General features: G+C 38.4%; 1 protein-coding gene across 17 annotated transcripts in view; it reads right to left on the reverse strand.

Annotated features, from left to right (window-relative positions):
• PLCB4 (phospholipase C beta 4) overlaps positions 1–26,919 on the reverse strand; it is a 411,579-nt gene that overhangs the window by 176,564 nt on the left and 208,096 nt on the right. The window lies entirely within an intron of this gene.

Below are 26,919 nucleotides of genomic sequence, written 5' to 3' on the forward strand. Positions count from 1 at the left end.
GGGGCCAAATATTCAAGTAGGACACGTGCATTACCCATAAAGATGGCCTTCCATCCATTCAGCTGGGGTGAACCAAGGAAGAGATTTGGTTTTCTTGGCCTACTCTGTCCTGAGTCTTTAAACCTGCTGTCTTATCTTCCTTGCTAGACCTATAAGGTGGTCTTCAGGAATTACCAGACCACCTATCTCAGATGTGCTGGATCAACTTTAGAGTCAGTGCTGCTCACCCTCCCTCACCACCACCCCCAACCTAGACCAGTTTAGGTCAGTACTTTCACAAGGAATTTTTTGTCTCTGGACATGTGCCTCATGTTCTGGTATAGAGTGAACAGACGGCAGTATGTGAAACCAGGCATATCTAAGGTACCTGGGTATGGTAGGCTGAATAAATGGCCCCCAAAATATACCCACCTCCTAACTGCTGCAACTCATGAATGTTACCTTACAGGGCAAAAAGGGACTTAGCAGATGAGATTAAGTGAAAAATCTTGAGATGGGGAGATTATTCTGGATCATCCAGGTGGGCCCTAAAGGTCCTTATAAAAGGGAAGCAAGGGAAGTTTTGACACAAGCCGAAGAGGAGGAGGAAATGCGACTACGGAGGCAGAGATTAGAGTGATGTAGCCACAGTTCAAGAAGAGTTGGCAGTCACCAGAAGGTGAAATAGGCCAGGAATGGGTTCTTCCCCACAGCCTGGAGGAAATGTGGCCCTGAAAATACCTTGATGTCAGACGTCTGGCCTCCAGAACTGTGACAGAATAAATTTTGGTTACTTTCAGCCACTAGTTTGTGCTAACTTTTTATAGTAGCCCAGAAAATGAATATATTGGGCCCCCTGAAGCTGAACACCTTTCCTAAAAGAACTAAAAAGTTGCCAAATAAGTTTGGAATGCAGTAGAGACTGCCCTGATTTGAAGGGAATGGTCATTCAACATATGTGTGTTCAACTGAATCATCAGAGGAAGACAGAAAGAAAAGTACAGAATAAACTTCATCTAGAAATGAATTCAGATCATTCCTGTCCTTCCGTTCCAAAGCCCCTTTGAGGACCAATGACATTATTTCTGCATTCTCTTCCCCGGGTTCCAAAAGTCTTGTAACAATTTTGCATCTTAGCAATAAATACAAACTTCAAATCCTGCAGCTTCCCCAAAGCCAAACAAGGTATTCTTCACTTTTTATTCCTATTTGTGAAAAAATGAATTCATCTGGAAAAGCATTTGCTTCTACTTGATAACATATAGCTTTCAAGTGAATAAATGTACCATGACTCAGTTATAAATTTTATTAAGTGCAACTTTTAACTTCAACCTTATGACAAAAAAATTTTCCATAACAAATTAATCCCTTCCCCATCCAACCATACAAATCCCATTAAACCAAATAACCCATGACCTTAAATGACCTCATGATGGCACAACCAAGGTTGTTTTCTAGAACATAGAGAGTTGAGATAAAATTTCCACTGACCGCCGGGCGTGGTGGCTCACGCTTGTAATCCCAGCACTTTGGGAGGCCGAGGCGGGCGGATCACGAGGTCAGGAGATCGAGACCACGGTGAAACCCCGTCTCTACCAAAAATACAAAAAATTAGCAGGGCGTGGTGGCGGGCGCCTGTAGTCCCAGCTACTCGGAGAGGCTGAGGCAGGAGAATAATGGTGTGAACCCGGGAGGCGGAGCTTGCAGTGAGCCGAGATCGCGCCACTGCACTCCAGCCTGGGCGACAGAGCGAGACTCCGTCTCAAAAAAAAAAAAAAAAAAATTTCCACTGACCAAAAGTAAATTAGTTGAATCTATCACACATATTTCAGTGCCTTGCTCTTCAATCTTTAAATAAGATATCCTTATATTTCTAAAAACATATCAACAAGCTGTCATCAGATCATCCAGGGCTTTTAAATAAATGGCTTTACCTCAAGTAAGAATCTAATTTGACATTAATATATTGTATCATTAGGGATAACTTTCCCCATTTGCAAAAATACCTCCGTTTTTATCAAGCCATTAAATAACCTTTTCAAAAAACATATAAAGAGTACAGGAAGAAAAATATGATAATATGCAATGCTGTTGAGGGATGGGGTAAGGGCATTCTTATCTATCTGGTAAAAAAAGAATTTTGTAATACATTTCTATAGCCTTGAAATATCCATACTCTTTTATCTAGTAATTCTACCAGTAGGATTTATCCTATGTAAATGTGTACAAAATCTATGTACAAGAATACTGTTGTGCTGTTTATGGTAGAAAAATATTGGCCTTATATAATCATCACTAAGCAATTGATTAAACACACTCTAGTACTTAAATATTGTCCCCATTAAAAATAGTACTTTAGGGCCAGGCGCGGTGGCTCACGCTTGTAATCCCAGCACTTTGGGAGGCCGAGGCGGGCGGATCACGAGGTCAGGAGATCGAGACCACGGTGAAACCCCGTCTCTACCAAAAATACAAAAAATTAGCCGGGCGTGGTGGCGGGCGCCTGTAGTCCCAGCTACTCAGAGAGGCTGAGGCAGGAGAATGGCATGAACCCGGGAGGCGGAGGTTGCAGTGAGCCGAGATCGCGCCACTGCACTCCAGCCTGGGCGACAGAGCAAGACTCCGTCTCAAAAAAAAAAAAAAAAAAAAAAAATAGTACTTTAAAGGAATAGTTATTTGCTTAACAATAGCAAACTTAGAAGAGTTTCTAAAAATATTCACAACTCTTGTGAAGCAAAGACAAATGCTCTTAACATACAGTTAAGAAAAAAAATAACCACAGGCTATAAAATTGCACAAGAGTCTGATCCAAATGTTTATGTTACATATTATACACATATTGCTTACATATGTACACTGCTTTACAATGGGAAAAACTAGCAAGACATATACCAAAACAAATAGTAGTTACAGCTAGCTGACGTAATTTTAGGTAATTTTCTTTTCTTTAATACTTTCCTATATTTTAAAATATTCATAGTGACTATAATTTTTATATTCCAGAAAAACTATTTTCTAAAGCAAATGGAGGATACAATTTTAAAACTTGTTTCTTTTCATATAAATTAGTCTTAAAATAATGTCTATGTTTTCTAGCAGAAATCTGGGCAAGAACAAATAACAGGAAGAGATAAATACATAAAGCTGTAAAATGCTGTCCTTCCCTTTCAGAATTTAAAACCTTCACTGTACAATGGGAGCCTTCACACATCCCAGTTATGACTGATCCTTATTCATTACTTAGTAAGGAGTTACTTAATATACTGACTAAAACGAATGTTAACTGAAACCTCTGCAATACTTATATTTGGGAAAAAACTGATTGTGATGGTACTGGAATTAGACTTTAATGAATTCTGGACTACAAGAAATCTATGGCCTTTGCTATGATTTATCTATTATAAAGCATCACATGATTAAAAACAATTTCCTGGAGTGTATTAAAAAAGAACACAAATTGCATAGGAATAAAATAAAAACAGAAAGCAAGCATTCGCTATTTGTCCCTGCCTCTAGTACTTCAATATTAATCATAATTGAGGGGCAAGTGTAACTCCCTTAAAATTTAATAATTAAAAATAGATGAATAAAAATACTAAAGTGTATTGCCTTTATAAATTTATTAGGTGACATTTGTGATCATGCTATTGGTTCCATTATATCAAGATTTTACAAAACATGTCTAAAATATGTTTAGTTAGCTGGGGTGAAGATCCAGGTTTATAAATTTATTAGATGACATTTGTGATCATGTTATAGGTTTCAATCTATCAGGATTTTACAAAACATGTCTAAAATATGCTTAGTTGCCTGGAGTATTTAGAGATCCAGCTTAATTTAAATATAATGAATAACTGTCAATATATTCTAGGGAAGAAAAAGTAATATCTTTCCTCATCCATCAAAAAGTTCATGGCTGAGACCCTCTATAACAAAAGACAGATTAACAAGAGAGACATATAGATTTATTTAATGTAAGTTTTATGTGACACAGGAGCCTTCAGAAACAAACACAGAAATTGAGATAATTGTATATTTCTATGTTTCGTTTTGATAAAGAATGGATAGTCGTATAGAAGCACGATTAGACAGAAGTGGGTATGATATAATGGTCATGAACTGGGGGGAACTGAGAAAGGTCTCTTCAGATTCTGCTTGGTATCTTTGTGTTATCATTCCTTTCCTCCAGGCATAAAGTGGGACACCTGTCACATGAAGGTGTCTCAGGAAAGAAGGTCAGAGATTGACCTTCCAGCTTCTGCAGTTGTCTCAATTTCCTTTATTTCAAAATACTCAGTATGTCAAGGCGCCATGTTTTCAGGTATTGTGTTCTGAGCCCTGGCAATTTAATTCAATCTGCAATAATCAGTTTCAAAGAAGTTAGAATACAATGAAGTACAACAGCTTCCTAAGAGAATAACTGAGCTGTTTCAAAAGATTGTTTGGATGTTGGTTGTTTGCCCGTAGCAATTCCCTTGGAAATGACATCTGAAAATCCTCTAGAACACATCAAGGAGCTGAAATTGTATTAAAGTACATAGTTGTCCATGACTGAGGTTTTCCAGCCTGAGAATCCCTTGTCATTCAACTTTAGATTGGTGCAGGTGAGGGTTCAAGCTAGGGAGTGATAATGGTACAGGAGGGCTCAGTGGCAGAAGTGGGGCCTATCTACCGGTGATGTCCTCTGAGGGGTCATGTTCTTAAGTGCTTAGTAAATCCACCCCTGGCTTAACAGTATTTTGATCTTTCAGAAACAGAAGATAGTTTGTATATTAATCTTTTTAAAATTTCAATAGGTTTCTGGAGAATAGGTGGTGTTTGGTTACCTGAATAAATTCTTTAGTGGTGATTACTGAGATTTTGTGCACCCATCACCCAAGCAGTATGCACTGTACCCAATGTATCTTTTATCCCTCACCCCACTCTGACCCTTTCCCATGAGTCCCCAAAGTCCACCATATTATTCTTATCCCTTTGCATTTTCATAGCTTGGCTCCCACTTATGAGTGAGAACACATGTACATACATATTAATCATTTTTATAGTAGTGAATTACAGAAGTGACTGCTAGAAAGAAATTTTTTGATAGCATGCAAGATATATCAACCTTTAGAAAAAAATATATATAGTGTGTGTGTGTGTGGAGGGGGCGGGATATAGAAACCTGAGGAAAGGAATATATAATCTAACTGGGTTTTTCTCTTTCATGAATAATAAATCTATTTTAGTAAAATTTGTTTTGACATATTATAAATAGGCTCCAGAGTAAAAGTCATCTTCTTTTTTTTATTATTATACTTTAAGTTTTAGGGTACATGTGCACAACGTGCAGGTTAGTTACATATGGATACATGTGCCATGTTGGTGTACTGCACCCATCAACTCGTCATTTAACATTAGGTGTATCTCCAAAAGCTATCCCTCCCCCCTCCCCCCATCCCACAACAGCCCCTGGTGTGTGATGTTCCCCTTCCTATGTCCATATGTTCTCATTGTTCAATTCCCACCAATGAGTGAGAACATGCAGTGTTTGGTTTTTTGTCCTTGCAATAATTTGCTGAGAATGATGGTTTCCAGCTTCATCCATGTCCCTACAAAGGACATGAACTCATCAATTTTTATGGCTGCATAACATTCCATGGTGTATATGTGCCACATTTTCTTAATCCAGTCTATCATTGTTGGACATTTGGCTTGGTTCCAAGTCTTTGCTATTGTGAATAGTGCCACAGTAAACATACGTGTGCATGTGTCTTTATAGCAGAATGATTTACAATCCTTTGGGTATATACCCAGTAATGGGATGGCTGGGTCAAATGGTATTTCTAGTTCAAGATCCTGGAGGAATCGCCACACTGACTTCCACAATGGTTGAACTAGTTTACAGTCCCACCAACAGTGTAAAAGTGTTCCTATTTCTCCACATCCTCTTCTCCAGCACCTGTTGTTTCCTGACTTTTTTTTTTTTTTTTTTTTTTTTTTTTTTTTTTTTTTTTTTGAGGAGTCTCGCTCTGTTGCCCAGGCTGGAGTGCAGTCATGCGATCTCAGCTCACTGCAAGCTCCGCCTCCTGGGTTCACACCATTATTCTCCTGCCTCAGCCTCCTGAGCAGCTGGGACTACAGGCGCCTGCCACCATGCCCGGCTAATTTTTTGTATTTTTAGTAGAGATGGGTTTTCACCGTGTTAGCCAGGATGGTCTGGATCTCCTGACCTCGTGATCTGCCCACCTCAGCCTCCCAAAGTGCTGGGATTACAAGCATGAGCCACTGAGCCCGGCCATTTCCTGACTTTTTAATGATCGCCATTCTAACTGGTGTGAGATGGTATCTCATTGTGGTTTTGATTTGCATTTCTCTGATGGCCAGTGATGATGAGCATTTTTGCATGTGTTTTCTGGCTGCATAAATGTCTTCTTTTGAGAAGTGTCTGTTCATATCCTTTGCCCACTTTTTGATGGGGCTGTTTTTTTCTTGTAGATTTGTTTGAGTTAATTGTAGATTCTGGATATTAGCCCTTTGTCAGATGAGTAGATTGCAAAAATTTTCTCCCATTCTGCAGGTTGCCTGTTCACTCTAATGGTAGTTTCTTTTGCTGTGCAGAAGCTCTTTAGTTTAATTAGATCCCATTTGTCAATTTTGGCTTTTGTTGCCATTGCTTTTGGTGTTTTAGACATGAAGTCCTTGCCCATGCCTATGTCCTGAATGGTATTGCCTAGGTTTTCTTCTAGGGTTTTTATGGTTTTAGGTCTAAGCCAAAAGAACAAAGCTGGAGGCATCATGCTACCTGACTTCAAACTATACTACAAGGCTACAGTAACCAAAACAGCATGGTACTGGTACCAAAACAGAGATATAGACCAATGGAACAGAACAGAGCCCTCCGAAATAATGCCGCATATCTACAACCATCTGATCTTTGACAAACCTGACAAAAACAAGAAATGGGGAAAGGATTCCCTATTTAATAAATGGTGCTGGGAAAACTGGCTAGCCATATGTAGCAAGCTGAAACTGGATCTCTTCCTTACACCTTATACAAAAGTCATCTTGTTTCTTATCTTTTATGCCTCTGAAATAAAGTATTTCTGTTCTTACAAAGGGGCAGCAAAGAGCAGAGGGTATTTTATTACTACTGAGAATTTAACATAAACAGAGCTATCATCAGCCCTAAAGAATATAAAAATTCTGAGAAATAAGAGGAGTAGAGCACCCTGGGATATTTGTAAATGAAAGACTGTATAGTAACAGTTTTTTCCCTCTCTCAAAAGTAGAACTTGTCACTGCTTTCAAGGACAGGACTAACAGAATACATGGTGGATGTCTATACTTTACCGTGCAGGAAAGCAACAACTTCTCCCTTAGTAGGAGGTGCTAGCCATATGCAACAATTTTCAGGGAGAGTTCAGTCCTTTTTGCTCTAACAGTAGTAGTTCTGAGAAGGTCTCAGAAAATAGAAAACAAAAGGGCAATATGCACAAATTAAGTACAGTTTTAGGTAGAGGTCACGGATTCCATACTGGTCTCTCCTGGATCTTTCAAGGTGTTCTTAACCCAAGGCTTCCTGGTCACAGAGGACCCTAGTCTTTAAAAAGTCCTGGGGTTCCAGAGTGGGGACTATGAGAATGGAAGCTTAGGTTGACCTCTTCCTCAGCTTAAGTTTCTTCTTTGCAGGAATACTCTTTGAGTTATTTCTTTTTAGCCAAGATGGGAACTCAAGCTGGAAGCATAGGGGAAAGACTAGAGAATCTTTAGGTCCCTGGATTTGCCTTAGATTATTGGTTCTTAAAGTATGGTACCCTGACAGCAAACATCACCTGGGACTTCTTAGAAATGCAAAATCTCAAGCCCCATCCAGACCTAAATCAGAAAGTCTGCGGGTGCGGTCCAGGAATCCATGGGGTATCCAGCTACCCAGGTGATTGCAATGTAAGCTAAAGTTTGAGAAAACAGCCTTAGATCAAGTCTCCAGCAAAAAGGAAAAAAGGGGGAAGAGGAAAATGGTCTTTAAATCTTTATCCAGCCCAGCGCAATTGACCAGGAAAAGAAGCTGGCTAGGTATTTGGAACTAAAGCTTGGGTAAGAAAGACAGTCCATTTGTCTAGAATGCACGCTTTTCTCAGGAAGTCCATGGAAAACTGAGCCTACGGAGACTCTGAAGGCCAGTACTTGCTTTCCATCCAAGACCAAGAGTGGATGCTGAGAGCCTGAAGTAAATGAGTAATTTTCTCAACCATTTTTTTTTTCAAGCCTCATCTTTAAGAGTTAAGTAAGAAGAAACCAGTTAAGAATGACAGGCAACTTGAAGAAAGTAAATAAAGGGTGACTGAGTCATAACCAAACACTCAGCCAACACAACATCCCTTTAATCTGCAGTGTAGACTTCGCAGTCACTTAAATAACTTCAAGCAGTTACCTCTTTTGGCCCAAACCTTTATGCTCCCTGTTAACTACAAGCTATGAATGCTAATATTTCTCCTAAGAACTCAAGAAAAAATATTGGATAAGAGTCAACCAGCAAATTCCTTTAAATGTAAAGAACTGCAATTGACAAATGAGCTGAGGAGAAAGATTATGTTAAAACACAAGGATTCTAGAAGAAATGTGTCCTCACCCGCACTAGAAAGCAGCATCTTCCCTCGCCACCTTTCCTTTTACATTCTCCTCTCTGTATTTATCAGAATTGATTCCTTGCCCTCCAGTACTGAGCATTTTGCACATTTCTCTTTTCTTCTCATTCACTAACTTACTGGTTATTTACATACTGGTTATTTACTCACTGGTTATTTACTCCCCTAAACTTACTGGTTATTATTTAAAGAAACTGGGCCAGGCACCACTCTGTATTTTCATTTAAGCACCTTGTGCTTCCCCTCTTTGAAGAACTCACCACCCTACCTGGGAAACAGCTATTTGTTTATCTGTATCATCACTGTATGATGACCTCTGTGAAGGCTGGGGCCTTGCTTGCTACTATAGTGTCCAGCATATAGCAGTAAAGAATGAATGTATGAATATCTTACTCTATGGAGGAGCTCCCAACCAACCCCCAAAACAAATCAAGGCAGAAAGGACAATGGACTCTTCTCTTATACAAACACACACTTTATCCTTCCTTCCTTCCTTCCTTCCTTCCTTCCTTCCTTCCTTCCTTCCTTCCTTCCTTCCTTCCTTCCTTCCTCTCTTCCTCTGTTTCTGACAGAGTCTCTCTCTGTCACCCAGGCTGGAGTGCAGTGACTTCTTTCCTTCCCTTCCCTTCCCTTCCCTTCCCTTTCCTTCCCTTTCTTTCCTTCCTTCCTTCCTTCCTTCCTTCCTTACTTCCTTCCTTCCTTCCTCTCTTCCTCTCTTCCTCTCTTTCTGACAGAGTCTGTCTTTGTCACCCAGGCTGGAGCACAGTGACTTCTTTCCTTCCCTTCCTTCCCTTCCCTTTCTTTCCTTCCTTCCTTCCTCCCTTCCTTCTTCTTTCCCTTTCCCCATTCCATTCCATTCCATTCCATTCCATTCCATTCCTTTCCTTTCCATTCCATTCCATTCCATTCTTTCCTTACTTCTGTCTGTGTCTCTGTCTCTGTCTCTCTCTGTGTCTCTGTCTCTGTCTCTCTCTGTGTCTCTGTCTCTGTCTCTCTCTGTCTCTCTCTCTCTTTCTTTCTTTCTTTCTTTCTTGAGTCTCACTCTGTCATCCAGGGTGGAGTGCAGTGGCACGATCTGGGCTCACTGCAACCTCTGCTTCCTGGGTTCAAATGATTCTCCTGCCTCAGCCTCCTGAGCTGCTGGGATTACAGGTGTGTGCCAACACACTCGGATAATTTTTGAGTTTTTAGTAGAGACAGGGTTTCACCATGTTGGCCAGGCTGGTCTCAAACTCCTGGCCTCAGGTGATCCACTGCCTTTGCCTCCCAAAGTGCTGAGATTACAGGTGTGAGCCACTGTGCCTGGCCCAAATGCACACTTTAGTACCATTTCTGTGTATACCTGCTCCTCTCTCCAGTATCCTGAAATGCTGTTCACAGTGTTTTGTTCTCAACTCATACCCTGCTGCCTGCCTGCTGCAAGCTAAAACCAGGCCTGTAGAATGAGTTTCCATTCTTTACCAAGTTTGACAGCCTCGATTGTGACTATGAATAATTTCTAGAATAAACATTCCAACCACACCTCCTCTATGGCCTGAACCTCTGTTCTCCTTAGACCCTCTCTGATCACTGGCCCTTAGTAAGGGCTGTTCAGATTGGCACCTAGGTCCTCACTGGTGGGGCTTGACCCTGGACATGTCCTCACGAGGTGCGTGGTGTTCTTATCCCTAGAGACTGTCTCTTTAGAGGAGACCTCTGGGCAGCTCATAAGGTCCTCCTGTCTCTTATGCCCAGCCCGCTGTACTTTGCCCTTCATTTGCCCTTGGACTGCCTGCCACAATTATTAGGCAAAACATCGCCAACATGAGTCATATATGTCAAGAGGGAAAGCTCTTTCTAGAAGCCTGATTTTGCCTTAATCATTGGACTATTTAAAGGAAAGATTTTTATTTTATCTTCACTTGAATAAGCTCTCCGAAGGTTGCCTCAGGCTGAGTACGGAGTAAGCCTGAGGATTGTAAAAGGAGACTTCGCAAAAATGGGCAAAGTGCTTTGGAAATGAGCAGGCAAAAATTCAAGGACTCGAGGCATTCTTTATTTTAAAACTATTTTCTCATTAAAATAAACATACACACACAACGAGCTCTTCAATTTAATCAAAATTCCTTGTATTTAAAAATTCTCCAAGCTACTTTTATAAATAGATCTTTGCTATTATTATACAGGAGTCATAAGATGAGGATAAAGCCTAAGAACATGTATATTAGAACTGAGCTCAGACCATAGAAGGAGAAAATGAAACATCCTTCCTCAAGTTTTCAAGCTTAAGGATATCCGAAATCAACAGTCTTCACGTGTTCATACACACAGGGGTACTGCCCCATGATCTGAAAGTAACCTTTAGTCAAAAAACGGTCACCTACATAAATCTCAAATCTCACACAAGGTCATTTATCTCCTTATGTGCCCAAAATTGTTCCACCTGAAGTCCAAAAGCTTAAAGTAAGCACAGAGATGGAACTAATAAAATAGAGATAGTGAGAAAAAAATTGCGTGGAATTCGAGGTTTGGGGAGTTTGATTTAATTTTTTTATACATGCACATTATTTTCAAAATCTCGAAACCTTTCTTCCTCTTTGTCTTTTTTACGCACAAAAATACATCCAGTCTGAAAGGAAAAGGAAACAAAATCCTTAATCTCAGTTAACTTATATTAAAAATGTCACCTTTTCAGGCCCCTCCTCAGGTTTGGCATTACTAATTAACTATTACTTAAAATAATGGGAAATTTACTGTGCAAATTGGTTTATGTAAGTGAGGCTGCACATTAAAACTAGTGTAAATATTAGATCCTGTCTTTGGCTTTGTCTGATAGACCAGCAGGGAGAGTGGAATTGAGTCTCTTTCATTCACATCAGAAATACCAGCAATAACATTCACACAACTTGAAAGAAATCTACTGTGACATTGGAAAAGTGAATTAGAAAAATACAAAGTTTATAGTTTTATAAGTAAATTAACCATTTTTAAAAATGAGTCTGCCTTTGATTATATATTACACTGTTTCCACAATTAATATTAAATTAATATGAGCTATATAGCATGCTGGAATGGAAAGAGAAGGGCAATCGGAGATGGAAGACCTGCATTCCAGCTCCAGCTCTGTCCCAACTAGGTGTGTGACCTTGAGGAAGCCCCTTAACCCTTTGAGTCTTAGTATCCTTGTCTGTAAAATACAGAGGCTGAAACAGTAATTTATCTGATGCTTTCTTATCTTATATTAGTTTTATCTCTGTGATGCCTTCTTAGTTTACATTAGTTTGATTAAACATTATTTGAGCTCCTATGGAATATAAATGTTATTTAAGAACCATATATATCCTTCCTGAAATACATTTCCAAAAATGAAAAAATGAAAGCCACATTCAGATGGGCCAAGTAAGATTTAAAACAATGCATTACTATTGTGTCTTGAAGAGTAACTGACAGAGTAATGACATAGTGGCATTTCTAGAACAACTCTTTGGTATCAAAGCACACTTTCAAGATGCCAAATCCTTGCCCAATTCTTGTAAGGTCAACAGTCTTCAAACAATTGTCCCTTTCATAAGATGGGTGCTTTTATTGGATTATTTTAAAACATGTTTGCTTCCATCGCTTATATAGAAACTGAAAAACCTCCCTCACTCTAACAAGGCCCAGAGGCAATAGGAAGGATATCAAAGGTCAGAGAGTTGGATGTGAAGCGATTCCAAAGAGTTCACATGGTGTTTTATTTTAGCAAATTTCTTTAACTTCTAATTCAAACCATATCCGCAGGCTGGGGAAAAAGAGAGAGAAAATGGAGCTTCTTTAACTAAGTTCCCTGCCCCTTGTTAGACAAATCCTTGGTTTTCCCAAGTGTCGGTACTAATGAACAGTTACAAAAATTGCTTTGGTCCTTGTGTCTGCAATCAATTAGTTTTTTTTTTTTTTCCTGAAAGGATAAAGTTTGATCCAGCATATTCTAAAATGCTACAAGACTGCCGGCAAGTTTCAAAGACACATCAGAAAGAATTCAATGGCCTGACCTGGAGACCAGGAGGATGACATTCTCATTAGGCAAGAGATGCTGGACTTTCTGCAGTAATGAGAAATGAAAGTCACCACTCTGCTCTAAAAGCAGGGGCTATTTACCCCTGACCTGACACACTTCTCGAAGCTCTCACAATAAAGGCACCCAGCATCCACTTACTGTTTCACCATTTACCAAGTATTTTTACATACTCTCTTGAAGTTACATACTCTCTTGAAGTTAGAAATCTTAACACAACTGGAAAAATGTGGAAAGTAAAGCGCAGAAAGCTTAGAATCCCTCAAATATGGTAGCACTACTAATAGAACTTAACAAACCTTTTGACCGAACACCCTCATTGTCTGACCTTGGTTCTCATAACGAAAGTTCCTTAATTTCAAGTAAAAAACACTCTAAAGATATGGCCTCCAACCAAAATGAGGGAAACTCATCCTTTCCTGGGACTGTATTTAAGCTGCTTTAATAAGAGGTAGTTAAATAAAAAATAAGGATTGCTTCAATAAAAGAGATGTCCACATTACTATCAGTTTCCAATTTCCCACTTTGAAATGACCTGAGGACAGAGATCCTGGTAACCTCAACATCAACATCAGTAAATATTTTATATTATCCAAAAAACACTAATAATTTCAAGTTTCTTTTTTTTTAATTCCCTTATAAAATCATTATTCACTTTAAATAGATCACTGTGTCTTTAAATCCTGGCTTTGTTTGTAGAGTGTTCCAAATATGATAGAGAAAACTTAGTTTTATAAAAACATCACAATCTAGCCACTTAGGCCATGACATTAATTGATCTACAATGCTATTTGGGGAATATTTGTAGGGAGTATTTTAATAAAATCAATATTGCTGCCTATATTTAATACTGGTGAAATCACAAGTGTGATTAAGCCATTGTATATAAATTTTTACTTCTATTCTGCCCTATTTGAAACCAACCCCCAAGGTAAGACAGGAAAAGAGATAAGATTCCAGTATGACGATTGCATGAATAATAAGTTAAATTGAGTTTTGTGGATAAAATATCTACTGTCACTAAATTAATTATTGTGCCCTGAAGTTTTACAGAGAAGAAGACTTATAATTAAGGTATATTTTGGCCATCTATGTTATACCTTCCCATGGCCAATTTTTGTGAAAAAAGGAAAAAAGACTTTGCTGGATACCCTCATTTCCTAACTGTCAACTCACTGTAAATGTCTTAAAATATGGAATCTAGCATATATATTCTGTTCAAAATATGCCTTTTTGAGTAGCTGAAGCTTTTGGTCTTCAAGCTCAATGTTCTTATGTTGATCCTGATCTTTCTTAACCTTTCTAGAATGTAACTCCTACCTTCAGCCTGATCCTCTTTCCACATGTGGCCATCTCTCCACCTCCTCTGTCCTTTATCCTTTTTGGCTCTCAGTATTCTCCCTCCCAGGGCAATCCTATGGTATCACCCTTCTCCTCACCCTTCCAAAACTCCACTCCCTCGTTTTCAGCAGCCTCCTAAGACATCTCCACCAGTGCTCCCTCCAGTATTCCAGATGTCCAAATATGTCCTGAGATGGGCTCACTGCTACAAAACGACTGCTTTGAAGAATGAGCCAAATTATCAGGATTGATGTAAAAGCGAGCAATGCAAAGATCGTAGAAGTTGAAAAAAAAAAAAAAAAAAGCAACTACAGAACAAAGGAAAAAGGCCTTTTTATGTGAAAAACATCTGAACTTTTGGTGAACTCCAACCTTAATAAGCTAATGGTGAAGAGGTACTTGTTGGAACCTTAACGCAGTCTTAGCGAGGTCACTGATCAAGGGCTATAACAAAATTAGTGAACTTTCAGATCCTAACATTGCTTAGAGTATTTTGTACATTTCTGTGCCACAATTTTAAGAACCATACAACAAAATACAAGAATGTTGAAGAATATGAAAGTTATAACATTTAAGCAACAGTCAATAAAAGATAATCCTAGGGATTTCAGACTTAATCTGAGCTCTTCCTGTAATAGAGTGGGAACAGAGGCCAAGAAACCTCAGGTGAGCTTGGCAAGGTGACACAATCCTGCTGGTGGAGCTGCAATAGAACCACATCCTTGAACTGCCAGTCCAAAACCCAATCTCACTGGTGCAAAGGGAAAGCATGCCTTTGAAAAATTCTGTCTGTTCTCTAGTTTAAAACTATGGAAATTACTGTTGTTTGCCTTAAGGGAAAGAAAAACATAAGAGATCTGAAGAAATGAGATATAAGATTAAGCCATGAAATGCAGATAAATCATGCATATTCTCTTTCAAGAAAGTTCCCATCTCTTCTGCAGTTTATATCACAAAGTAATTTTATTAAGCTTTTATGGAAAGGTCACTATTGCATTTCTGTAATATTAAAATCTATCTTAGCATACAGAAATCCCTCATGAGCCTGAAATATTAGTTCAAGACTAAGTTTATTAAGGTTTTGGCATGACTCGATATTAACTTTCTCAAAATATTACAACCATTTTCAAATCAGATAAGCAGCGGGATATAAAACTGTGGCTCATAAAAATAAAATCAAGAAAATGGAATCATTGCTTATTAGTTCTTAGAGATTAACTTTATACTTTAAAATTGTGAGGGAGGTTATCAAAACAGTTCATTCTGTATTGGTACTTTCATTCCACAAAAGAATCAGACAGAAACATGGTTAAGGTCTTTGTAGCATATATCAAAGTAAACTGACATTTTAAGACAAATTCAGTTCAAGTGCCAGTAATAACTTTAGTTATCTTCATAATCCCTTCTGTTTCCTAATACTTTCATCCATGAGTTGAGTGATGATTAAACAGAGAAATGCCTGGTATGTCACTACTTGAGTCAGCTGAGTCTGATACCTGAAGTTTTCTAACTCATATATTCCAGAAAAGGCATAAAGTTTATCTGACAGAATCAGATAGCAGACACCTGTTATTTGGCAATGTGTGAATTTATTATCATGATTTTTTTAAACTAAAATGTTCATTGTTGACAAACATGCTGAAAAATTATGATGCTCTCTGGTGACGAAAAAACAAACAAACAAACACTACCTGAAATTCACAGAGCACCCACTATCTCAAAAGATCATGCATAAATACGGTATTCTTTGACTCACAGACTAGAGACCTGGCAAGAGATTGAAGAAGTTGTTTGGCTCACAGCCAGGTGTCCAGGAAGGTGACCATGGAAGTCTTTCTGGTTATTTGACCATACAGATCCTAGGGGATGGAAAGTCTATACAAAGATACTGATAGCTCTTCAAAATTCCCTCCTACCAGATCTCAGGCCTCTTTCCTTCATTTAGTTCTCTGTAGACTTCAGCAGTTTATTAGAATCCTCTATCCATGAGGTCATGACTTAGAATGACCTCACTGGCATGGTCTTAAAATACTGTGAATCCCACTGTATGTTATGGTTATGTTTGAACCTAGATGTAGTACCTCAAGATACATTCTTAGTTCTCTGCAGAGTACTATGTCACATTCTTAAGCTTAAGTGATTGGCCGCACAACTGGCATTTTCTCTCTTGGCCTCATGGAATAAAACACTGGTCCTGAACTATTCTTTGACAATGGGACAAAAGGCTTTAGGCCTGAAGAAATAGATGTAAACATTGAAGTCTGTCTCTTCCACTATATCCATAACCACCTCCTCATATGATAAATACATACTTCTTCAGCAAAACTTTTGCAAAGAAGTATGAATGTTTATGGGTGGAGATATATCCCAAATGTGTTCATTATATTTTAGCCTATTTGATTATTGACAAACTACCTAATTGTAGGTATCTATGTCCAAGAATTTAAAAGTAGATGGAAAAACCCCTAAAACTCCTAAACTCCAGACTAATTTCAAATACCCACCAACACACATACTTACACAAGATATCTCACATTTTCATGAGACACATGAATTCCTTTTAATGGCAAAGTGCACTCCATGTGAAAAGAACCAATTTTAAGACCTGCTTCAACCAATTACTATGAAGCCGAAAGAGAATCCCACAAACTATATTTCAAGGAGTTTCCCCATCTGAAAACAGACATGCCTATAATGTCACTTTGCAGGAGGCTCCCAAGATAGAAAAGATGATGCCTACACATTTATGACATTGTTCTGTTTCACAATAGACATGGACACTATTTTCACTGCTGTACAGTATTCTAATCCCTGCAAGCGAACACTGACCTTGACCCTGGTCTGGCTGTTCACTTGCTACCTGGAGCCATATTTACTCTGGTCTTTAGTTTACCAGACAGTAGAATGTTCCATCAAGCTTTTCTAGGATCTGAAACAACTTTCTTGCTTATTTTGTTTATGGCCCCAAAGCATGCATTTGTTGATCATGTATTTTCAAAGTTTTCTCCAGGAGAACTGTTGACTGGGTTACACAGAGTAGCAGATATCCTCTGTAATGTTTATTTACTTTCCTGAGAAAGAAGAACCTCAGAAAGCAAGTCTATAATGCAGTAATAAATAAGCATGTATCCAATTATATTAATTTCTTATAAAAGAGGGCCCCTAAATGGGTTTCTAGATTTCCTATGAATTCTAGTGTGAGGATAACAATACCATGCTAAAAAGAACTTAGTAAGTCAGGCTTTATTTAGTAAATCAGGCTTTATTTAATAAAGGCCACAGAAAGTAAAAATGATAATTCAATTTTTTCTTTGACTAAACAATGCACACCACAGCCCAGTATTAGTCACATGAAACCAATAAGTTGGCTCTAATCAAATTATCTTGAAAATAAACAAATGTGTTCATAACAAGTCTGGTTTGCCCTGGTTAAAATAATGCCATTATAAACTGACTATAATTACATTTTTAAAATGCTAAAAATTTCTAAATTGTTTACATTTATTATAATATGTTACTTTTGTAACAAATTAAAAAAAAAATTCCTAGCACACTTACACAGAAAGTTCCTTGTTTTTTGATGCTTTTCTTTGCAGAAAATGAGTTTGTAAAAATAACATATCTTCATGCAGGATGTTTTATCATGCTGAAAGTGAATGTTCTCCCCTCCCCTGGGCATCCTCCCATTTATAGTCCTGTGACATCAAGGCCATTGCAATTTAAATAACTGCTTTTTCATTTATAACATATAATGAGTTGGGTTTTATTGAAACAACTTAAGCAGAGCTCTAGACCTGGTTTAAAAACTAATCTTTTTGAGAACCTAAATTATAATAAAGCACTACATAAATATGGGACATGTTTTTTAAAGGATTATATCTGGTAAAATGGCAAGAATTACCAGCAAACGCTATACAGTCTATTTATCTTTGATCTATTATCTATTTCCTGGGGAAGAAGGCATTTCTATACACGTCATGGATACTGATGATTAGCAAACACAGAGTCAGTCTTGGAAGTAGATTTTTCACAGGGAGGATCAAGGTGAGAAATCCATTTAATGTTGGAGGAGAGGGACAAAAAAGATCATACATTTCCCTCTCCCCCGTCTCTTTCTTCAAACCCATATAATTTTCCAAACCTTTGGTTCTTTATTCTTTCTTCACAGGGCTCCTCATCTCCCTTGGGATACAAACCAAGCTATACAATACACTGTAAGACCTTACATAATTTAGCCTTCTATCTCTCTCCATTCAGCTCCTGTTCCTTTCCCATGCTCACTTGACTCTAACCACATGGACTTCCTCCTATACCTCATAGAGGCCATTTGTAATTCTGCCTCAGGGCCTTTGCATATACCATTACCTCAGTTTAGACCATTCTTCCCTAAATATCGGCATGGCTCACTGCCTGCAGATCATAGTATAAATGTCACCATATCTAAGATGCTTTTCCTGGCCACTAAGAACAAAATGGCATCTCATCACCACCGGGCTCTCTCTTTCTTGTTACCTCCTAGATTTTTCTACGTAACACACATCAACAACTTGATCTCTGATCCTTTATATATCTTGTTTGTGTTTTCCTCTACCAGAGTAGTGACTATATACATTTTGTTTTCTGCTGTGTCTCTGTCACACAAATATATGGGACACATAGTGGGTGCTCAATATAGACCTGTATAGAATGAATGAATGTGTCCCTCTTCTGACTTTTCTCAATGAAGGAATTAACAGAGGAATCCATACATGACAGTGGCCTTAAGTGTTGGTGACTCAGGGATAGAAAACAATTAAATGGAACATTAAAAAATATAATAGAAAGGGAATAAAGTAGGGCATTAGGGTTAAATATAGCCTCCTCCTTCTTTATCAAGGGATGATTTATTATTTCACTGTGTCCTTGCCAGACTAGATACTACACAGAATTCAATAGTGGATAAGACACAGACTCTATCCTAACAAACTCAAATCCAGCAGAGTAGGTAGACTATTCAACATAAGCAAAATAATATTTTACAGGAATTTAGAACCAGGAGAGATGACCCCTGCCCAGGAGAGAAAAGGGTAGAAAGGCCTCCTGGAGAAAGCTTCTGAGCTAGGCCATAAAGGATAAAAATTCTTATGTGAAATGCAACATGTAATGTTCAAGACTATAAAGCAAGACATCATCTTGCTTCTGAAACTTTAAAGTACTTCATAAAACCATCCCCCAAACCCCACCTATTAGATCAGCCTTCACACACATAAGGGTTGAAGATGGAAATTCATGGTGTCTTTGAATATGGCTAACTCTGAAAGACCTCAGTGGATTTTGTCAAGGGAAAATAAGTGAGATAGAACTTCGTCATGTGAGACAAATGTAATACATAATTGCATAGAGGGCTTTATTTACTTGTCATCCTCCTTTGCATGCAGCCTCAGTTGCGGGTGGGGGTAGGAGGAGCAGGTATATGACTAGTTCAGGCCACTGGTTTCTGCCTGAAGATAAAGTGTGTCCCTTCCAGGGGGATATATTTACTGCTCCTTCTGCAGGCGTGGTAGACCATTTCCAAGCATGACCAGAAAGTCTTCCCCTCCCTTGATCACACTCCTTTGTAATATGACTACACAGCTTCTCCCATCAAGATATGAAGACTTTCGTTCCACATGGATACCGAAAATGGGTTTTAGACATGTGACTTGCTTTGAAACAAATCAGAGGCATGAAAAGTACTTGTACATTGGGGTTTTCCTTCTTGTTCTCTTTGAAACCCTGAGATTATCATGTTTAAAAGGTTAAGAAAACCTATTGGAAGATGAGAGGCCACATAGAGAGAAGTCTCAGTCAATCCAGTCATCCCGGCTGAGGCCCCAAATAAAGTGAGTGAGGCCAACCTGAGCCAAGCCAGCCATGGCCAGAAAAACCACCCAACAAATACAGAGAATTGTGAGAAATAAAACATGATTTAAAAAATTCTACAAAATTTGAGGGTGGTTTGTTACACAACAAAAGCTAACCTATATATCTGCTAAAATAGGCTGAATCAGATGATAGATCTCTGTGGGGCTCTAGTGAGTAAGTGGGCACTGTGACTATGTTATATAAGTGATATTATTGAAGAGTATTAAGGAGATACAGGGAAGAAGAGAGGAAATTAAAAAAAAAAGGTAGGGAGAGGAAGCAATTAGAAACTTGCAAAGCAGTCCAGGGTGTGGGTATGGGGGTATAATAAAATTAAAGTAAACCATCTGTGACTCTAAAGTACATAAAACTATAACATCACTTTTCTGGATGACATGAATTATTGTGAACACAAATATGTCAACCTTATTGTGAGCAACCTGACAGAGAAATGTTTATATCCTATTTTTCTCTGAATCTCTCCTATCTACTTTTCTAAAGCCTTTACCTAGAAGGGAGACTGGTACTATCACAGATGATTAGAGAATCTTTGACAGAGTGAATAACTGAATGAGGAAAGGAATGCCTTGGTCATCATGCCCTGTGATAACAAAGTTGCGTGTCTACATTTTGTTCTATATCTCTTTTGATGCCGGGCTTTGCTTTCTCCTAAACTGTTACTGTTTATAGCTCCTATTCTCTTCAGAGGAAGGAACAAGGGAAAGATTATGTGATACATAAGAATCAGTAGGCTCTGAGTGAGGGCAGCTGGATTTTATAACAGCATTTTATAGCAGGGTCTGTATACTAGCCATTTACAACATTTGCCTGTATTTTTCACTTCTGGATGTTTTACTTTTTGTTTAACTTGGATGGCTGATATTATTAGTAAGTTGATATCTAGATAAATAGTCATGGAATATTTATTGAAATTTTAGAGTGTGTTTAATTCTTCAATGCCAATTTTTTTTCAATTAAACTAAATAAGAAGGAAAGATATCAGCCATCTAACCACAGACAGTTTTCCAGAGTACCTAAAATATAACGCATTCCCGATTTAATTTTGCAAAATCATTCAGCTCCACATTTCAAACTAAATACAAACTATTGTTTTAAATATAAAACCTACATGTTTTAGCAGTTTTAGGTAATAAAATGTTATATGATAAACCTAAGATTAAAACATTTTAGCATACAATTGTGTTTTTATATCTATTTTGCTTTACAGTTCAGTTGAATTACTTTGAAACTCTGATTTGGAGTGTTTTCATTCCATCATTTTAACCTAATATACCATGACTTATTTTAAATATTTTAATATGCCTAGCCTACAGACCTGGCTCACTGTAATAAAAATATTGTTCCAAAATTTTATTTTACATGCATATCACTTGCTAATTAACAGATTATTAATAGTAACATTTTAAAGTGATTAAACTACTTCTAATACTGCATTTTAAAATGTTCTTTCACATCAAATCTGTATAGAGACTTTATGTGATGGTCCTATTATTGTGTCTGTTTTGCAGATAGGGAAATTAAGCCCTCAAGCAATTCAATCACTTTCCAAAGTCACAAAGCTACTAAATGGTGAAGCCAATATTTGAATAAGGTAGCCTCATCCCAGGGTTAGTATACTTAAGTGTTAAGAAATTCTGCTCTCTCTCAAAAATTTAATAGAACGATTCTTTGAAAAAATGAAGTTCCTAAGAAAGTTTGAAGCATGATTTAATATGAGAAACTAATTCCAGAGAAACTTTCAAAACAGTATTTATTATGTAAATGTGGTATACCTCTTTTTTTTTTTTTTTTTTTTGTAGCAGATGTTTCTTTGCCCTAAGCTAAGAGTCTCCTTCCTGTCTCCTTCCTTTGCTGAACTATAATACAAATATGCCTCCAGGCAGTGTTATTATGAACACATGTTCAGCACACAGAACCACATTTCTGATACACTACTTTCTGCTGGGATTTATGCGGATTTCATAGCTGGATTTACTTCAGCATGCCCAGTAAGGACCGTATCTCCCTCCAATTCAGTATTTCCTCACAGAGTGAAATTTCACAAAGAAAAGACGTGACCAAAGATAAGAAGAGCTGATGCAAAGCAGGCTAGGTTCACAGTACACAATCAATAAGTCACAAACATTGGTGTTTGGCAACACTAAAAATCCAAGCAAGGCAGGCATCAGTTTGCCTGCCATTTTTCTTCCTAAGGAGAATGCTTTCCTGTTTGCTAACTTCAGCTAACAGGGGATGAGAAACCCAGTGAAATTAGGACAGAGACACCCACCTCCTTTTCTTCCCTTCCCTTCTCCCCTGCCATTCCATCTTTCAGATCGAAGTGGAGAACACAATATCTTTGTCCTTTTATAGGTCTTCCTGCCTTCTCTTCCCAACTTGGAAATCCAATGTGAAGAGCCAGTGTTTTGAACCTTTACCCACAATCGAAATTCCGCAGGAAATGGGAGGAGTACCAAAGGGCTTAGAAATTCAATGGATCTCCTTTCCAGAGGCCAAAAGGTCAGTGACCCACTCAGATTAAACTTCTCAGGGGATATGACCTAAGTAGCTTATTAATCTTTATTCCTAGAAACCCCACAGCCCCTCTTCTAGTCAGAAGGCAGCTTTTTATGCAAGAGTCTTTTGGCTTCCAGCAACTGAACAAGTCAGTCCCCATCTCGGCTTATTACAAGTGCCTTGGCTTTACCATTTGTGAAATACAAAAGAGGTTGGCTGGCCAACAGCTAGTCTGTTCATAGCAATGGAAAACATGAAACACCCAAAACTCCAGCAATAGGGTGGGGTAAAGTCAACGATGACAAAGCCAAACAGCTAAACAGCACAAGGCCATTAAATGTGACGATTCCAAAGAGCTTTTCATAACATGGGTAGGTGCTGGTAGTATTATTTTAAATGAAAAGGCAGAATGCAATACATTATTTCAACTACTCAAAAAGAGGCACAGAAACAAAATGCAAAAGACTTGAAGGAAAATATTCAAACATTAGCCAGTGGTTTCACTGGGGTGTAGGTCAGCATTTTTTTTCTTTTTCAACTTTTATGTATGTTCTAATTTTTAAAATATCTTACTTGGATTTAAAAAATAATCTTCAAGGGAGATTAAAATGATGATGAACTCTTTGGAAGTAAGTCAATTATTGATACCTCTAAAATATCTTTCATATCTCAAATTTCAGCTGAATTTCCTGCTAGTCACTCTTCTATTTTCCCTATTGTTCTCTCTACCTAAAATGAATCTTCTATTCCTACCTATCTCCTCATCTTCCAATCCTGTCTGTCCTTTGATGTCTGGCTCAAATGTCATTTCCCCCCTTGACGTTTTCTCTAATTCTCTCTTCCTTTAAATCCCAAGTACTTTATACATACCCCTCCAAGGCAATGAACATTTCTACCTAGCACTATAATTATTTCAAGCTCATGTCCAAGTCTGAAAGAAGTTTCAGCTGCATGAGAAACTGAATTCAACTTTTATACTCTGCATAATACCTTGCACATAGGAAGCATTCAATGGACTCACAGATAAAGGAATACACAAAAAGGAATACATTGGCAAGTAAACTGTTTAATTTTAGGTTTAACTTTGTAATCTGTCCTTAGAAATGTTCCTATTCTTTAACCAAATAACATACTCCAAATTTTTCCCACAGCTTCATAAAGTTATTAGCATCTTGCTTAGTTGAGGCCATCCAACATACAACGTACCTGTCTTACCTAGATGTAACCACCCAAGAAAGGAAATACAGTAAAGCTTGTATTAAAAAAAAAAAAAAACTCAATGGGGAACTCCATGAGGGCAGGACCTGTGAATCTTCCATTTTTGTGTTCTCCTGACACATGGTAACTTCTCAATGCATACTTATTAAACAAGTGAAGAGAAATGAATGAGTGAATGAACAGGCCTTGTGTGAGTGAGACAACCTGCCCTAGTCATGGCCTGTATGGACCACGTCCATTCTATGTGTCGGCTGCCATCAGGTACTCACAGTGATTGCTACTTTTGAGGACCCTGGAAGCCCAGCGCTCATAACTGCTCGTTGTGAGATCCAATGCAGCTCCCTCAAACTGTAAACTGAAGGTTATGATATCTACCTGAAGAGTCCTTTTTAGGGTAATATCAGATGGAAACCCATGCATAGGGCCCAGCGTCTAGTAAAACATGCCATGAGTTGTCATGAGAGAGCTCGCTGGCGTAACTATGGATAAATTAATAAGCAAACATTTTTGTTCAAATCTTTTTCTAAAATTTAATTTTGGAACTTTGAAAAAATATTTTCTGTGCTTCTCTTGAGTAGAAGTACCTGAAAATGTAGATTAACACAGTTCCTGGATGTCCTGTCTAAGCAACGTACACTCTTATATGCAATGCTGTTCTTATAAATCAAATCTGGACTGGAAACCTTGCCAATAAAACATCAGTACTAACTCTTTTCCAATTGGACTGTCGTGAAATACACTAGCATAAAAATGGCAAACCCTTTCCTGATTTACAGAGCATTTCAATTTGTAGTAGAAGGTTACTGACATGTATTAAAGTCTTGCAGTTCACAAGCCACCTCTTCCCTATCCACCAAGTATTGATAAACACAGCTGTAACTGGGAGAGCCCGTGCAACTGGAATTCTGTTTGCTCTGAACTTAAGCAAGCTTCTGTTCTCTGTGTTCATATCTCTAAGAAAGCAACATGAAAACATTCATCTGGGTGGCTTGTGAGATTTAATTGAATAAAAATAGCATAAAGTTACCTTCTAAGGCAATGTGGTTGTGGCTGCACATTGTCTTATATTAAAACCGAGGTACTGTTCCTAATTTGTTTATTCTAAGGGAAATCACAGACACAGGGCAAAATGATCAAGTGAACAAAACTTTCAAAAAACAGTTTTATTTTATTGTTTCAAAACAGGAGTGCCTGGTCTGCGTGCCCCTTGAGCTGTGGGCTTCAGGCTGAATTCCTCCTAGATAGGAAAGCTGTCTATGGCCTTCTGTCACGGTACTTGGATACCCTTGGTCATTATGCCCCTTCTCTCCTCCCTTTCAGTGACTGAGCTCTAAAGCAAATTATCATCATGAGACTCACAAGGATACTGGTCTCACCAGAAGGAAGACCCTCCCTGACACTCATCAACTATTAAGACTCTAACCAGCAGTTGCTGTTTTGTAACTGTGGTGCAAGGTTAACAGCTGATAAACTGGTAATTAGACTACTGCAGGAAATCTGGCATTGGAGGTCAGATGGCTTGATACTGTGCATCTTTAATCTGGCTTTACCCTACCCATATAGCAAAGCAGGAAAGCTGCATGGGCTGAGGCTCTAAGAACTCAGTAATCTTATGTTCTCAGGGAAAGAAACAAAGCTGTTCTTTTTAGAAAATCAAATCATCATCCACAAATCAAAACAGCAAAGTTCGCTTTTCCTCTGTTTTGCTCAGGCCTGTTTGGCTTATCTATGGAAACAGCTCATGCTTTTCAAAAAATGGGCTGAGCGGTCTTTCAATATTATGTTGCTAAGTAGTCCTTTCTAGGTTAAACATGTTTACTCTTCAAAAAGGCTGAAATTTAACTCCAGTGGTTATACCCTGTAGCTAACATGCAGTCAATCCACTTCTCCCACATGGAAGGAAGATGACAGTCACATAGCGGCAGCAGGTGGAGAAGCTGGCTTCCAGGAACCTGGTCCAGGGCTCCCCAGACTTTACTGTGCATCCAGTTTACCTGGGGGCCCCATTAAAATGACCAGTCTGATTCAGCAGTTCTGGGGTAGGGACAGAAATTGCACATTTCTATTTCTTTTTCTTTTAGAGACAAGATCTTGCTCTGTCGCCCAGGCTGGAGCGTAGGGTTACAATCATCACTCACTGCAGCCTGAAACTGGGTTCAAGCGATCCTCCCACCTCAGCCTCCCAAGTATGAAACTGCAGGTTTCTAATAAGCTCCCTGGTGATCTCAATGCTGCTGGTCCATGGGCCATATTTTGAGTAGAACAGAATTAGTTGGGATTTGAATCCTCATTTCTGGAATCGCTCCCTATTAAAAAACTAGACTGTGGCCATGAGCTAGAGGCAGGAATGACATGTGTGGTATGATAGGAAGAAAGAGCAGGGCCTAGGAATGGCACAGAACAAGGCTGGAATTCTGGATCTACCATTTAACAGCCACGTGACCTTGGGCAATAATAGGGTCCCATTTGATTATATGCCACTTGTTTCCTCCCCACCAGGTGATGCTGTTTCATAAATGATATGGTTTGGCTGTGTCCCCACCCAAATCTCAACTTGAATTGTATTTCCCAGAATTCCCACGTGTTGTGGGAGGCACCCAGTGGGAGGTAATTGAATCATGGGGGTCAGTCTTTCCCATGCTATTCTTGTGATACTGAATAAGTCTTGTGAGATCTGATGGGTTTATCAGGGGTTTATGCTTTTGCTTCTTCCTCATTCTCTCTTGCTGCTTCCATGTAAGAAGTGCCTTGTGCCCTCCGCCATGATTGTGAGACCTCCCCATCCATGTGGAACTGTAAGTCAAATTAAACCTCCTTTTCTTCCCAGACTCGGGTATGTCTTTATCAGCAGCATGAAAATGGGATAATACAATAAGAAATATCATAAATTATTGTTCATGTGGTGGTTGAAACAGTATTTCCTACTATATGGTAAAATTCTAAAGAGTCTCTATTACATTCGAAGAGTTCTGAATTGGAAAGATTTTTTCAATATCTTAAGCATGGTTATATTTTTCTTACACTTGAATGACAATTACAAAACTAAAAGGGACAAAGAGGAAAGGGTCCAAATAATTAGTATAGATTTTAAAAATTTTAAATAAGGTAGGAATTTTACTACTTGAAAACCTGTACTGTACAGAAAAAGCAAGACTCTCATATAATAAGGGATACTTGTATCTTTATCTGCTCTCTAGAACCATAGAGAAAACCTATCAGCAGATAGAAATTCTCAAGAGAAACACAGTTTCTGATGCTGAGGTAACCCCTATCAGAAACAAAGAGTAGAGGCAAAGCACAAGGCATAGTTTTCGTAGGACA

This window comes from Hylobates moloch, unplaced genomic scaffold, assembly GCF_009828535.3.
Source record: "Hylobates moloch isolate HMO894 unplaced genomic scaffold, HMol_V3 SCAFFOLD_21, whole genome shotgun sequence".
Classification (NCBI taxonomy): domain Eukaryota; kingdom Metazoa; phylum Chordata; class Mammalia; order Primates; family Hylobatidae; genus Hylobates; species Hylobates moloch.